The sequence below is a fragment of the Vidua macroura genome, chromosome 1 (assembly GCF_024509145.1).
Source record: "Vidua macroura isolate BioBank_ID:100142 chromosome 1, ASM2450914v1, whole genome shotgun sequence".
NCBI classification, from domain to species: Eukaryota; Metazoa; Chordata; class Aves; order Passeriformes; family Viduidae; genus Vidua; species Vidua macroura.
Window position 1 is genome coordinate 64340205 of NC_071571.1, and position 14953 is coordinate 64355157.

The window sequence follows — 14953 nt, forward strand, 5'->3', positions numbered from 1 at the left end:
GAAACAGACCCCTGCACAATTTTATACTGAAAAGTTAGAGAACACATGATTTAATACCCATCAGTTCCTACACTTGAATTCTCACTGCCTGGAGTCACATTGATTTTGCCTGTATCCATACTGGATAAGACTGTGGCATATGTCCTACCCAGCTCCAGCTGGAAACCCACTGGGCTCTCAGCAAGCAACACATTCCTCCATTTTTGCTGTAGGGATAGTTGGCATTGACGATTCACTTCCTAAGCTTCCAAAGAGCCTAGCTAGTGGCAGAAAAATGTGTTACTCCCAATACACAACTCTTTTCACTTTGGCCTTATATGCCAGGTGTGTTCCAAATGCTGATGTCTTGAAAGAAAAAAAGTAAGAAACAGGAGGAGGAACAATATGTCGTAGATGCAACCAATTTTTTAAATTGCATTTCTACCACTTTTGCCAACTTGTCCCAACTTTTTGAAAAATGTATGTTAAAATTGATGCTTAATTGAAAGGAAGAAAAACTAATAAAAACAGGTATTACACAAAGTACCTAAAAGGGTTAGTGAGTTCTGGTTTTCCTTTTTAGGGTACTCTTATCCTAGATAGGATAGGAGATATAGAGATATATATAGAGAGATATATATAGATTTATTTATTTGTTTGTTTGTTTGTTTGTTTATTCCTAGTAGGAATAAATCCTGATTCATTTATAAATATATATTAAAAAATCAGCCTACAGGGTTATAGAGTATTAAAAGATATTGATTTAGAATACTGTGAATCTGGAAATCTGATTCAGTATCATTTAATGGGAAATTCCACACTTTGGTAGGAAAAGAAGAAATTGCTTTCAAGAGATGCATTTTAAAATTTTAAAGGACAGTTTCTATCTTTGAAAGCAGCTTAGAGGATTGAAATACTGGAGGTAGCTCCAGAGGAGATTAATTGACAACATGCAGGTGAATGGGTCAATTACACTAACAATCTGATTTAATCAGAGGGGTTTACAGCTTTGTCACTTTGACAGAGTAATAATGAAGTTTATCATATCCTGTAGGTGCCATCAGACACTTTGGCCTGCTACAAGCATGTTGTAATTGCACTTGAAAGATTTTCTATGGTCATTATTAGTATATAAAGTGGTTACAATGACAGGTTTTTTTTCTGCAAGGGATAATCAAAGCTAATGTCTTTTTCTCTGCTTTCTTCCTTTGCCTGTGAACACATCAATAACGGATTTAAATATTTCAAGGTCAGTAGAGTTAAGCTGACTTTGGAGAAAAATGTGATAATGCTGCAGGCCATCATACTTGTAAGAATTTTTATATAGTTCAAGTGTTTGCTTAGCTACTCCTAAGCCCAGGAGGTTGGATATGTAGCGAAGATGGAATGACATAGGGCATTACAAATCTCTTGGCAGATAACACAGTGTTTTATGCAGAATATGTGTCAAGCATTTCATAGGTATCTGTGTGGCTGTTTTCTTGACGAGGTGGTGAAGTGGCATTTCAGGAACATCCTTAGTGAACGCTACAGAACTGCAGTTGTACATATCCATCTGTGCAATTTTTACAGGCATCATTACAAATCAGGATGATGCATACACTTCCTGAGATTGCCCATCCAAGCAAGATAACCAAAAGAGAATAATTTGCTAATTTTCCTCTGCACACCTGCAGTATTATGGCTACAAAATGAAACATGCAGCTTCTTATTCAAAGTATGTCTTGAAAACCAAGTCCTCTATTACAATGAAAACTGGCAGAATCTGGAAATGTTTCTAGCAATGAGCAGCTGGTGTGATCAGCTGTAAAATTTTCTAGAAGCAGTACTGAAAATGCTATATTTTTTTTTCCTCTGTAAGCAGCATTATTCTTTGCCTGACTAACCTCTATTAAGGCTACATAGGGTGTTGTTGCCACCTAGAGTCAGTTCATCAGAACAGAAGTTCTGCATGTCTTTTTATCCTCTACACTTAAAGCACAAAGAATCTTCCAACATGCCCAGATACCTCCCATCACGCTGTCACTTAGCCCTATTTTCTTTCCAGTACAAAAAAACCCACCATCCAGAAAAACCCCAAATTCAAAATCTAAAACCCATAGAGATGTGTTTCCAACAAGTTGCCTGCCTCTATGTGGCTTTGTGCAGAATGCAGGGCAGCCTGTAGCCTTACTTTTATCAGTCTGCAGAGAGACCACTTGGACCTGTCAGTGATCTTGACCTTCTAAAATGGAAGCACAGCTCTGGCCTCTTCAGTTAACCAGAACTAAAACAAAACCAACTTACTCAGGAGTGACAAGTGCATGGGATGCTCTGCCAAGGCTAAATGTGGAGCTGCTGGGCTGCTTTGCTGGTGGATATTCAGGAGCTAGGACCCCTGTCCCCTCCCATCCCATCCCATCCCATCCCATCCCATCCCATCCCATCCCATCCCATCCCATCCCATCCCATTCCTCTCCCCTTTTTTTTCTTCAAACCAAACAGCTCATATCATTGGTTTTGGTCACACAGAGATACAGAGGGTCAGGAAGGAAATGAAATGTGGAGATGAAAACTGGTGGAAAATGAAGTCCCAGTGAAGGTTCAACAACATGTGCACATTCACAACTCTTCTTTTATGTACGTATGCACTTCTGCACTGGACAATTAAACTCTTACTTCTGAAACAAAATCAGTTTATTCACTTCTTTATTTTATTCTGATTTATTCCCAGACTACTTGGAAAACAGAAATTGAACAGAATTTTGGTGAAGATCCCAGTATTATTCTCACTGCTCTCTCTTGTGTCCATTTTTAATAATCTTTACGAGAAAAAGAGCTCTAAACATGAGCTTTTGTAATCCATAAGTGCTTGACCAGACATTTCACAAAGACAACTCCTTGACTCAAAACTTTAGAAAGGTAAAATATCAGGACAGATAAGTGGGGTGAAGTGGTGGTGGAAAAAGTTAGGAAGTCATCTCAGTAGAGATTCACATTTTCCAAATGCGTGGGAAAAATATCTGTATTGAGAAATTGTAGATAAAAGTTGAAAACCAAGGGCTTATGAAAAATATTAGTTCCATTAATTTCTTCAGACTGAATATGCTTTTCAGAGCAGATTTAGAATTCTGCCAGCTGAGATCACTTTTTATTGACATTTATCACTCAGAACCATCAAGAATGATTTATAATATAAATATTGTGCTTCCACCACCAGTAAGAACTGTCTCAGTCATGGCATATGTACCTATATACTGAAATATTTGTGATATTTTTAAATTAATGTAATTCTGCTTTTTTGCTGAGGGAAGTTGATATTTTCACTGACCACTGTAGATAAATACTCTGTTCTCTCCTGGAAATATGACCAGGCTTCCTGTGACTTGTAATTCCCCTTGTCCATTTAAGAAAACCACTCACACTGACTAGCTAACTGTTGCTCAATCTTTAGATGAATAGCAATAAAACTCTTCCTGAAAAATAAAGTATTTCATTTTCTTTCTCCCTTCATCCCCTCTCAAAGTGCCCATCCCCTTTCTGAAAATAAGCAAACTAGAATTTTTCTTTTAGGATACAGTTTACAGAATAATCTGTAAGGCGAGATCATCACAAAAAAATAACACATCCACTGCTTGTTAGGGTGGCTTTGTCACTTTGAACACTTGTGAGACATCGGTTTTTCTTCTGCTTTTGAAATACACAGTGTAAACTGTAACATCCAGACCAATTCAGAGGGTGAGGAGGGAACACAAGGAGCTTTTCAGTAATTCCTCCTAGCCATACACAGCAACAGATCACAGTCTTTATTTCACCGATCTGTTTTACTACTCTGCTCAGGGCCAGCATGGACCATTATGAAGGGAGGATTTTTTATTGACATAATAGGCACACCTCCCTGAGGCAACCAAACCTCCCAAGGAAGAAAGAGAGTTCTTGTCCTTGTCATGAGCACCGTAATTTTAAAGCCAATGGCAATGAGATTAGTTAGATGAGGTGTTTTACAACACGAATACAGTGACCCTCAGATATGACAATGCCATTTCAGACTTAAATTGGAAAGAATCTTAAGTCTTGTGAGAAATGTACTTCTTAGAAGGGCAGAATTGTAGGCATGGCTGGTAGTGAAAACCACTCAACTTGTAACTCTGCATTGAAAGCTGCCAGACCAATTTATTGGAAGACTTGGAATTTTCCAAATTATACCGTACTGTATGTAGAAAACCAGCTGCTATCCTCCAGAGGACACCAAAGCAAATTTTTTCAAAACTTGTATTTCAGTAGTTTGTAAAATTTAAATAAAAATAAATATAATTACTTTACAGTTCATTTTATAAGCCTTCATTACCAAAATTGAGAACTCATGGAGCAGTTTGTTTGGCTGGTTTGCTGAGGAAGATTGACCTTTGGCTCAGGTGTGCTCTCTAGAGTGTGTTTAATCTGCCTCATAGGAAACATTCAAGCAGCATCTGGTCTTTCTCAAAAATGCATGAATAAGTAAACCAAAACTCAAATCAATATAAAATGTAGATCTCATTACATTTTAAATAGTTCTAAGGAGAAATTACTCACAAATGTTTATATCTAAACCTTGAACTTGCCTGAGAAACAAATTCTTTTATCAAACAATAAGGCTTCTTTTGCTATTGAGAAACTCAACATGAATAAGAGTAGCAACTTCTGCCCATTCAAGTCTCAAAGTAAAAGAAGGGGAAAAGGGACAGACTGAGAAGGGATTTAGTTTATAAAATGCTGAAGAAGAGAAACATGATAACTGCAACTCTGAAAGACCTAAAATTTAACTTGCAAAGCAAAACCCTTAGTCTCTAAAGAATATTTATGTAAGCCCTCCTGCCAAATCCTGACCCTTCCATCACTCCTTCCCAGAGAAAAGCATCAAGGCATGAAGTCTAAGCAATGGCTACTTCCTTCTGAAGTAACTCCTTTACCTTCTCAGGCTGTTAGTGAGGCATATTTGTGCAGAAATGAAACATAATCCTCATAATGATACCCATTACCCTGATTTTAACGTGATTTTAAAATCTATGTTTTTATAAACTCAAGTGCTTTCTTAATAGGATAATGCTTTGTGTCCTTCTCTGTCAACATTCGTACAACCAACTAGCTATTCCTAATAACTTCTGAATCCATTGGGCAATTTCAGCTAAGATTAATAGAGGAAGAGTGGTTTCAAAAATATCAAGTTCCTACCAGTTTTGTGGAAATAAGTGGCTAAGGAGGGGGAAAGAATGCATTAATGCTCCCCATGGAAGTGCAGAGGTAGAAGCTCACCCTTTATTAAGTGGGTGATTATCTCACTGAGCAGCAGCCATTAGTTGTGATTCTCATGGGACTATTTGCCATTTATTAGCTGCTTCTCCTAGCACATGCAGGGATTGTTGTAGTCAGAGGAAAAGCATATTTCCAGAAGCAGTCCAAAGCTGGCACCAGGTGTAAGGCTGGCATCTGTTTATGCTCTGCAGTGGTTGTTTACTCCATGGATACTGAGAGAAAATGACCATGGTAATGACAAGGAATTTGATTATAGGGAATTAAGCTTGGTTTTGCAACTCATTTGCTGGAGTAGGTTTTTCTTCAGTTCCTTAATATGAGCAGAGATGATCAAAAGTGCCAGACTTGGCCAATGACATTGTCAGGATCCCAAGGGCACCACAGTCCTGCTTGTGCTCCAACTGCCCTGGGGGTCCCCCAGTTCTGACCAGGGGCCAGGACCCCATTTCAACTCCTGCAGGGCTCTGCCACACCATGACTGGGGATCGGGACCCTGAACTGTGAATCTCTGCCCCAGAAATGTCACAGCAGGACCAGTCTCCAGCTCCCCACAGCTCTGCCCTGTCCGGTCACAGGCCCATTTCAATCTCCATGGAGATGCCGGATGCCTGGGGCCAGGGCTGGGGCTGCCTAGGGTTGGGGCTGCTTCTCCTCAGGCTACCCTGCTGCTGCCACCCTGGCATTTCTCCCTACCCACTCCTAGTTGCACCCTGACAACCACTCTATAAAACTACCAGTGCCCTTCTCTGAACCATGCCATGGGATCACTTCCCACCTGTACCACTCAGTCTGGCGTTCAGCTCCCTAGAGGAAAGGAGATGCCAGAAGGACAAGCTTACAGGGCTTCTGAAAAATTTCTCCAATGCCTTCTTCAGGCTAGGGGCCAACAAAGGAGTTAGTGAAAAGCAGAGAGAAGGAGGTTTAAAGACAAGAAAATTGGATAAACTGGTGTCAAGGCTCTCCTGCTGATCTCTTGGCCACTTTTGGTGCTTGTCTGGCTAGGCTGTGGTGTCTTGGGAGGTTTCTGATCTCAGCCGGCCACCTATTCAACTAAACCTGATAGGGATCAAGAAGAAGATGCCTTGGCCACCAGAGTCCACCTCCTAGTAAACTGAATTTGCCACAAACACCTCAATTATGTTGATATATCTGTCTGGTGCCTATGGTATGGGCACATCACTACTTGTGACAAGTCAGTGACAGGGCAACAACCTGTGGTAATGTGTGAGCAACTTGGACCAGGAGTTTCTTAAATCACCTCAGCATGAACCCCCAGAGCCTGAGAGTCAGGGCTCCCAGGACATAGGTCACTTTAGTATCTTCACATATTTGTCACTCCTTCCTCTTCTAAAAGGCCATCAAGTTGTCTCTGCCCACTCTGCCATCTAGTTCTATTAGAGGAGTTGCATTTGTCACAGCTCTAGTGAAAACTTTCCATTTTTCATTTCTCCATTTCTCACTGCTCATCCTCCCACGACATGTCACCTGTTTCCTCAGCCTCCCCCTCAAGAAACAGTGGTTCCCCTTTTCATCCCTTATGTGCATCAGCAGGGTTGCAATAGTTTTGCTGATGACAGCTTGTGAGCAGAGCCCTAGGCTGAAGGAATGAGGGAGTGTGTAGGAGCTGTGTCTGGGAGAGTGTCCTACTATTTTGAAGAAAGTTGTTCCCAGAGACTTTATGGGAGCTGTCATGAGTGTGCTCCCTTATGTGTGTCTAGGTGTCCTTGTCCCTCACCTCCAGGCAAGCTAGGCTCCATTCTAGGCTACCTCCAAGAAAGCTACTGTTCCAGTGGCAACTACACACAGAATGCTTCACAGTATTTGTTGGGTGTTGCTGCTCTCTATTTTGCTGGGTCTTGTTTTCTTCCACGAGTGTGGAGCTCTCAGGCAGTAGATCTTTTCTTTCAAAGCTAAAGCAGAATGAAGAAGCAACTGTCAATATACAGAAGAAATATAAGCAAAATGAATGAACATACTTCAACCCTGGCATTTGGTATAAGGTCCCTTGTTTCCAAGTCACCATTTCTGACTCGTGTGGAATGCTTCTGCTCAGGGCAGTTGAATGAAAAGTGTTTGTAAGAATGTCCTTCAAAGCAAAAGGAATGAAGATCCAAAATGTACTGGAGGGCAAAGCAATGTAGCAGTATATTCCAGCATCCCTTGCACATTTCCCTCTCGGGATGTCAGTGACAAGGAATAAGAGAGAAACTAAAGACTCACCATGAGATCACACCAAGTCCAGTCCAGTGGTGCTGGGTGACATAAAAGGAGATCTGCCAGAGGAGGAGTTTTGGCTGTCTCCTTTATTTAGGCATTTCAATGGCTCCTCCCTCAGGAGCTGGGTATGGAGCCCAACAGACTCCTTCTAATGTAAATCAGCAGTGGCTGTTTACAGGCTGAGTGGGCAAGGAGTTCTCAGTTTGCTCCAGTGACCTCTGTGAATCATTTCCATGCATAGGCTGTGGCAATATGCATCCAGTGTGATTAGCCCAACATCCCAGTCCTTTAGGCCATGACACCTGAATGATAAGATTTCAGGGTGACACACAGATGCACAGACAACCTCTTTCAGATCATCACTCAACAGACCTACCTCCAGGCTGATCCCAAGCTGCTGAGGTGGGGAAAGGCTCTGTGAGTGGCAGTCTTATCTGGGGGAGGGACAGAAATTATCTCATATCTTGAGGCCACATTCACTTTTGCAGTGTTTTGAGGAAGATACAGTAGTAGATGAGTCCTGATGCTCTATCAGGCATACATCCATGTGGTTTTCTGATACCAAAAAGAACTGCATGGTGATTAGACTGCTGGATGCAATACCTCCTTGCTGGATAATGTGGAAAATCTGGGCAGGTTTTTGGAGGAGGCTTGAGAAACTCTCCAGACACAGTGTATGGAGCAAAGGCCTCAAGAAGGGAGGAGACAATTTTGGGAACAAAATGGGTGCAGTCAGATAGTAATTTGGAGGCCCGGAGTTCCATAGTAGCTTCATCTGAAATGCCTCCAATACCATGAGCAGAGCTGAGCAGGGAGAAGCAGAGACAAGCTGTCAATGACTGGCTAGGAACCAGCTGAAGACAAAGGATTTGAACTTGTTGGAAAAAGGGAAAACTTTTATTATGCATGAGTCAGATTTCAGGTAAACTGAAATAAAACAAACAGTGGCACCTAAAAAGATATTAGGAGATTTTTTTTTAGATCGGAGGAAGGAAGAAGCTGACAAGTGCTAAAACATGATTCAGGATGGCACATATTCAGAGCAGGTAGTCAGAAAAACTTTATCCTCTGCTGAATAACAATAATTTGGTGAAACTTTAAAAGGAAGAATGAAGAATAATCAAACAAGAAAAATCTTATAGTATAGCAAAAGAAAAAGAAAATACGCATTTTAATGAAAGCTAGAGGTCTAACAAACAAGATGACTTTAAAGAGAAACTTGATGGGAAGAAGGCAATTGATCAGATGCTTTAGAATTGGGGTAGAAAGCATAAAAATAGAGACAGAGGAGTCAGAAGCAGTAAAGAAGTGGTAACATATATTAGAGAAACCTTTGTGCCAAATCAAAGTAACGTGCTAATTTTGTTTACAAGCAGCTCAAAACCTATATAGTCTGACATTTCTGGCCTAAGTCAGAAATACGCCATATCATATCAGTATTAAATCAAACGTCTGTATCTATTACATGCTGAGGGAGATCAGAGTTGCTGACAGAGCAAGAAATGCAACAACAGCAGCAGGTATCAATTTCCTACTTGTATATTGGATAAATGTCACACAGGGGATTGATGCTACATAAAATGAAAATATTGTTTCTGCATGAAAGAGCATACAAAAGAAGAAGGAACTTTTATATTAGCCCAGAGAAACATGCACAACCTGGTTCAAAATGCCCCTGCTCAACATACTTAGAGAACAAAACCAAAAAAAACACAACCCAGACTGCAATAGAATTATGTAAGAATAAGGAACTTTGTAAAAATAAGCTAAAATGGATGCCTAAAGGCTAAAAAGTTTGCCTGGTGTCTATTTAAACATAGTGTGTAGGAATACATATTTTCTCTCCTCTGTGTATGGACAAAGACTTTGGAAAAGAAAAGCTGACACAGTTAACAGCAGGATAAAGGAATTTATAAGAAGCAGAAGACTTTCTTCGCAAAATAGAAGTTGTGTCCAAGAATGGAAAATAGAAAGGATCATAAACTCTGTCAAGTTAAATGAAAACCACAACAAGGTCATCCATATAGAAACCCAGCAACAATTTCTGAAGATATAAAGGTCCATCAGTAAGGTGTCTGAAAGAAATTAAGATACCATTGGACAACAGAAAAAGCCTTCACGTGAATAACCTATTAAAAAGGGAGAGTAAAGGGTCATCATCCACATTTGAAGGAGGTCTCTAGTGATGCTTGAGGGGGTTTTGTTCTTGGGCTCCTGCTGTTTAACCTATTTATAAATGAAATGGAAAAGAGGGCATATGGTGAGAAGACAATTTGGTGGAGGCCCAAAGTAATTACACATAGTAGGGGTGAGTTGCCTTAACTCGTTTCAGGCCAGACCAGTATTCAGTTTAGGTGTCAGCACATGCCTGCACTCATCTCATGCTCTTTGGAAGGCCTGGAGAAAGCCAAATGATCATGAGAGACAGCAAAGGAGGGAAGAAAGGTAAATCAATATCAAAAGTTCAGGAATGTACAGATAGGGAACCAGAGGAGAATGCACCCCACCCTGAAGGCAACCTAGGAGCCAGTGGACAGTTGTTACTGATGCTGTGCTGGGAGACTTCAGAGGAAAAGGGAATGGATATAGGCACCATGGTCATCAGCACTTTTCACCAGGCTTCCTCTTTCTTCTGCTGGGGATGGTGGGGGAAGTTGATCAGGAAATCCCATGACTCAGTGGGACCACAGATGGGGAAGGTATTAAAAAAAAACAAACAAGAAGTCTGGAAGATGCCAGGAGAGGGGCACAGTTGGTGTGTGTACATGGCTGGGTCCCTGGATGACACACAATGGTCAGGGCATCCTGTAAGGCTTGCTGTCAGCACAGGCTGCTCCCAGGAGGAGCTACTGACTTGCATTCCCCGTGGGCCATGGAACCAACTAGGAGTACAAGGTGACCTACTGGGATCCCTAACTTCTTCCAGTGTAAGAGGTCCCATAGAATGTGTCTAGGAAAGTTGTACAGGCAAGAGAAAAGAGAGAGGAGCACCAGGAAGAGTAAACATTTCCACAGCATGATTTGGGGGCAGACATGCTGAACTTTAGACCTCTAGTAAAACAATGCCTAGCTGGGTGTAGCAAGGAGATATATCTTATATATATATCTTGTATACAAGATCCAAGAAGGACCTCTACAATGCAGGGGCTAAATGGGGATTTCTGTTGCAGAACTGAGTAGAAATGTCTGCTCTTTACCTTCTGGAGAAGGCAGCAGGGATGACCCCACATGTAGGGCAAGCAATGTAGAGTACACTGAAATCTGCAAAGATTTCTGTCCAAGATGTCCCCAGGCCTAGAGAGACAAGCACCATCTACCAAACCGATGAAAAAAGAGGATCCAGGGCACTTAAAAATGAGATATCAATGTGTATCTCCAGTGGATACTGCAGTTTGAATACAGCGCCTTGGGCTGCTTGGTTACCTGACAGTTCACTGCCTGCTGCTGCAAACAGCAAAGATGCTGGACTAGGTGCAGCTTCAGAACAGCCTTATCCTAATTCTTTCAGTCGTGTGTATGGACTTGTGATAATCTCTTGCTCCCTTCTTGCCTAAAGGCAATTCCTAAACTCCCAGGCCAACACTATCTAAAGAGGTTTCTGATTTTGGATGCCTCCATTTTGGATCTGTTCTTTGGGTCACACTTCAATTTCTACTTGAGTATGCTTAATTCCTACTTTGACAAACAGGGCTGGCACATCTCAAATGGCTCACTCCAAAGTCCAGGCATTTCAGAGGACTGGCTGTTTGTGTATAATTAATTGGGTGTTATTTATTGAGCTGGCAGCAGCAGACAGTCTGTAGTACAAAGCTCTGTGCTCCCCACCAGGTCATAGTTCCAGTGTTTTGTTTTCTCAGTATTGCTGGATCATTACTGTTTAAATAGCAAAGGCAGTCCTTGACCCAACATCTGCCATAAAGGGGCAGAGAAGAGAACTTGTCCTTAAACTTTCCTCACTCCAGTTTGTGAGTAATCTACATACCTCTCATTAGCTGCAGCCTGGGAAGTCTCAGTTGCTTTTACCTGCTGGTGTAGGCAGCATCAAGATCAAGGCATGACAGGCAAATAAACACTGTGGCTGCAGCTCTGCTGGGCTCCTAAAAATACATGACTGCTCTGCTTTTGTGGCTGTGGATTCTTCTGTCACTGTTCCTTAGCTGACATTGCAATGTTACACACACAGTATACTATTTAAAAAACTGTTGTCTGCTAAAACATATAGCAAAAGGCTTCCAGTTTTGCTAGCTGAACTGAAGCAGACAATTTTTATTGCTGCACAGATTAATAATAATAAATCAACAACCCCCTTTCACCAGAGACTTTATAACAGACATGAAGCACAGGGATGGACCTTATTCACAGCAGGAGTTTAAATGCGGTGGAAGAAATGTCTTGAGAAAAATACTAAATGCTGTTTTGACACCTTTGTCTTAACCTTTAAACCTTCATTGTGGAGAGCTAAGGTTTTGGGTTTTCTTAAATGCTGTGCTTCCGGATGAAGCACCCGGGAGAAAACACATGAAATAAGCATTCTTATATATTTTGCAGCCACACACTGGAATAAGAAATCAGGAAAACTCTGCTACACAAGTATCTGAGGGATGTAGTACCTACCTGGTTTGAAGAAACAGGATACGATTCCATGAACAGCATTTCCAAGGCTCTATCAACACTGAAAAGTATATACAGTCTTGACTTTTTAACCTTATCCTATGAATCCATCCCACATCCTTGTGCTTCTAGCCTCATTTCCCACAGAGAATGAAATTTCTGTGATCATGCCATCTGGCTGTCTATCAGCCAGTATGTTCTGAACCTGCTTTCTATCAAACTGACAGAGGGATCGAGGCTCAAACAGAATTAAGTGCCTATAAAATTCATGAAAATCAGCAGCTGGGTCAAAGATGAGGATCCAAATGAGTGCCCTTGCCAAGGGAAAGGTGGGCAGAACGCAGCAGTTTTACACACTGCTTGCTAATGTCAGTCATCACGTGTGCGGTTCTGGACTCAGCAGAGCAGATGCTGCTTCTTCAGTGAGATCAAGGGCTCACGGCTGCTGTAGTGAGTGGTGCAGGTGAGGGAAGGAGAGCAAAAGGCAACAGGACGCACTGCACAAAGGCAGGTCTCATTAGGTCCACAGAACAACGCATTTAATGATCAACTTCCACTTATTCATGTAACTGCATAGCTCCTGCAGTTGCTGAGGGCCCTCAAAGATGTGGATCTGTTTCTCATGGAGAAGGCTGACAGGCAATCACTACCTCTTCACTCCCACACCCGGACCCGTGCCGCAGAGCTCCCATTGCTTCCAGTGCTCAGTGAAACTCAAAGCAGGTTCCAGGGCTCTGGAGACAATTGACTTGATCTTTGAAACCATAGAAAGGATATTAAAAGTTAGGATGGAAAGTACAGCCCAGTTCAAAGTTTCCCTAAAGAAAAAAATCCCTGCCAGGGAAAATTTAGAAACCAAATCATTTCTCCTTCCCTAGCAAAGGGAGTTTCAGCTTTTGTTTTTTATATCTTGCTCTCCTGCTTCATGCAGTGTGCTTTGGAACAGCAGCTGAGCTTGCAAATACTTCTGGAGGAAAAGGGCTGTTTTGCTTGAAGTTATGCCTGTCCTGGAGGGAAAACCCATGTGTTTTTAAGAGTCCAGTATTTTAACTAACTGAGGAAGAATGTTGTTTAACATCACCTTGGCAAGTGTGTGTGTGGCACGTACATTTCCCAATGCTGAAACCTGGCCCTTCACGCTTACCTTCAGCGCACTTCTCTGTGGGCAAACTTGTGACCCCAGCCTCAGGCTTGCCACAGCCCCCCTGGCTGCTGCTGGCCAGGCCACCAGGGGAAGGACTGCTGTGGGCTGACCCACAGCAGGGGCAGGAGCTTGCTGTGGTTTGCTCATGGGGGTTTCCTCATGATGAAAAGGGAGATAGAGAAAGGCTGTGCCTCTTGATGGGTTTATGAAGGGTAAACGCGTAACTCTGCAGGACTCACAGAAAGAGGCCCTCGGGTGAAAGCTGAGTGCCCTTCTTGGGGATGGGCTCAATGTGTGACTGACTCGTGGGGGCAGAAAAGTCATCATTTTAGTGAAGAACAGATGTGAAATATATTAACTGGAGCCCTCTTCCCTGTAAGATTTCCTTCAGCAGCACCCCCCCTCCTATCTTCTCAAGGACTCTATTATTTCACACAGGAAAAAGAGTGATTTTCTCTCACTCTCAAGAGATCCACTGGGTTTTACATTTCACTTGTACTTTCTAAGTAATTGATTGAGGTCCTGGTCATTGAAACTGGAAAATATAAAGAGAAAAATAAAGCTTAGGGCCTGTTATATTTAACATTATGGCCAATGAAGATAGAAGCAAAAGTCTTTTAAAATAAGTGGGCTATTTCAACAGTGAGGCCCCCAGTGAAATTGCTGTCTGACTTTCTTCACAGAACAGACTGGAGTTTCCAAAAGTGTTACCCACCCACAGCATTTACTCATCTGAGTAGGACTTTTGCATGTGAGGACTTGTCAAACTGACTTCTCCTCACAAAGTTTTCAAGAGGTGATTTGGATTTAGGATGCCCAGACTGGAGTGGCTTCCAGAACCCTGGTTTTTAAAAGGGGCTGACCATACATTCTCCATCCATCAAATCTTAACCCCCCCTCTCCTAAACAGCTTCTCTCCGTCATGATCTCAGTAGCCTAAAGACAGCAGCCACAATGGTTTTCCAAAAATAACATCAGCAACTTTCAGTTTCAGGATTTGTAAATGCTTCTGTAATCGACCTTGGACTTCCTCAAAAATTCTCCAGGGGTAAACAGCTCTCACAGATCACAGGGAAAAGATTTCTCCTCCCCCCTCCAGATAACTAGAGGGGATGTCCAAATGGTTACTCTTCTGAGAGCTGCCTTGACTTTTTTCCATTATGAAATTTTCCAGCAAATAATTTGTGGTTATGTCACTCCAGATGCCTTTTTTTGTCTTGAAAATGACAAAATATGCTAAAAAGAGATAATGTTCTACCTCATGTGTGCCTACCTGCAGAGTTAAATGTGTAACTCTACTAAAATAAAGTTTGTTTTGCTCAGCTATGCTGATAATTCCTGTTTAGCCCTAAGCCCCAAGTCAAAGTGTTTCCGTGGTCCTGTGACCTGAGGTCTTAAATGTGGTTTCAGAAATGTCACATCATAAGGCCAATCTTTGCACAGGCACTGTGCTGTTAGAACTGCAGAGAGATGGCTGAGAGGGGATTTTGAGCTGGCAAGCCTTTTCCCCTGACATTTTGTCACTCAAGGGAGATTTGTTGAGTGCTGGTTTTGGTGGCCTTCACACCATCCCACAGTGCCCCTTGGTCAAACTTAACTCTGTTCAGATCAATACAGAGGGGGAGAAAAAAAGAAAAAAGGGAGATGAGTTGCTACCACTGTAAGTGCTTGCAGAAATGGGAGTGACCTCACAGATTTAAGGGGAGGAGCCTTGGTTCATACATGTAGGGA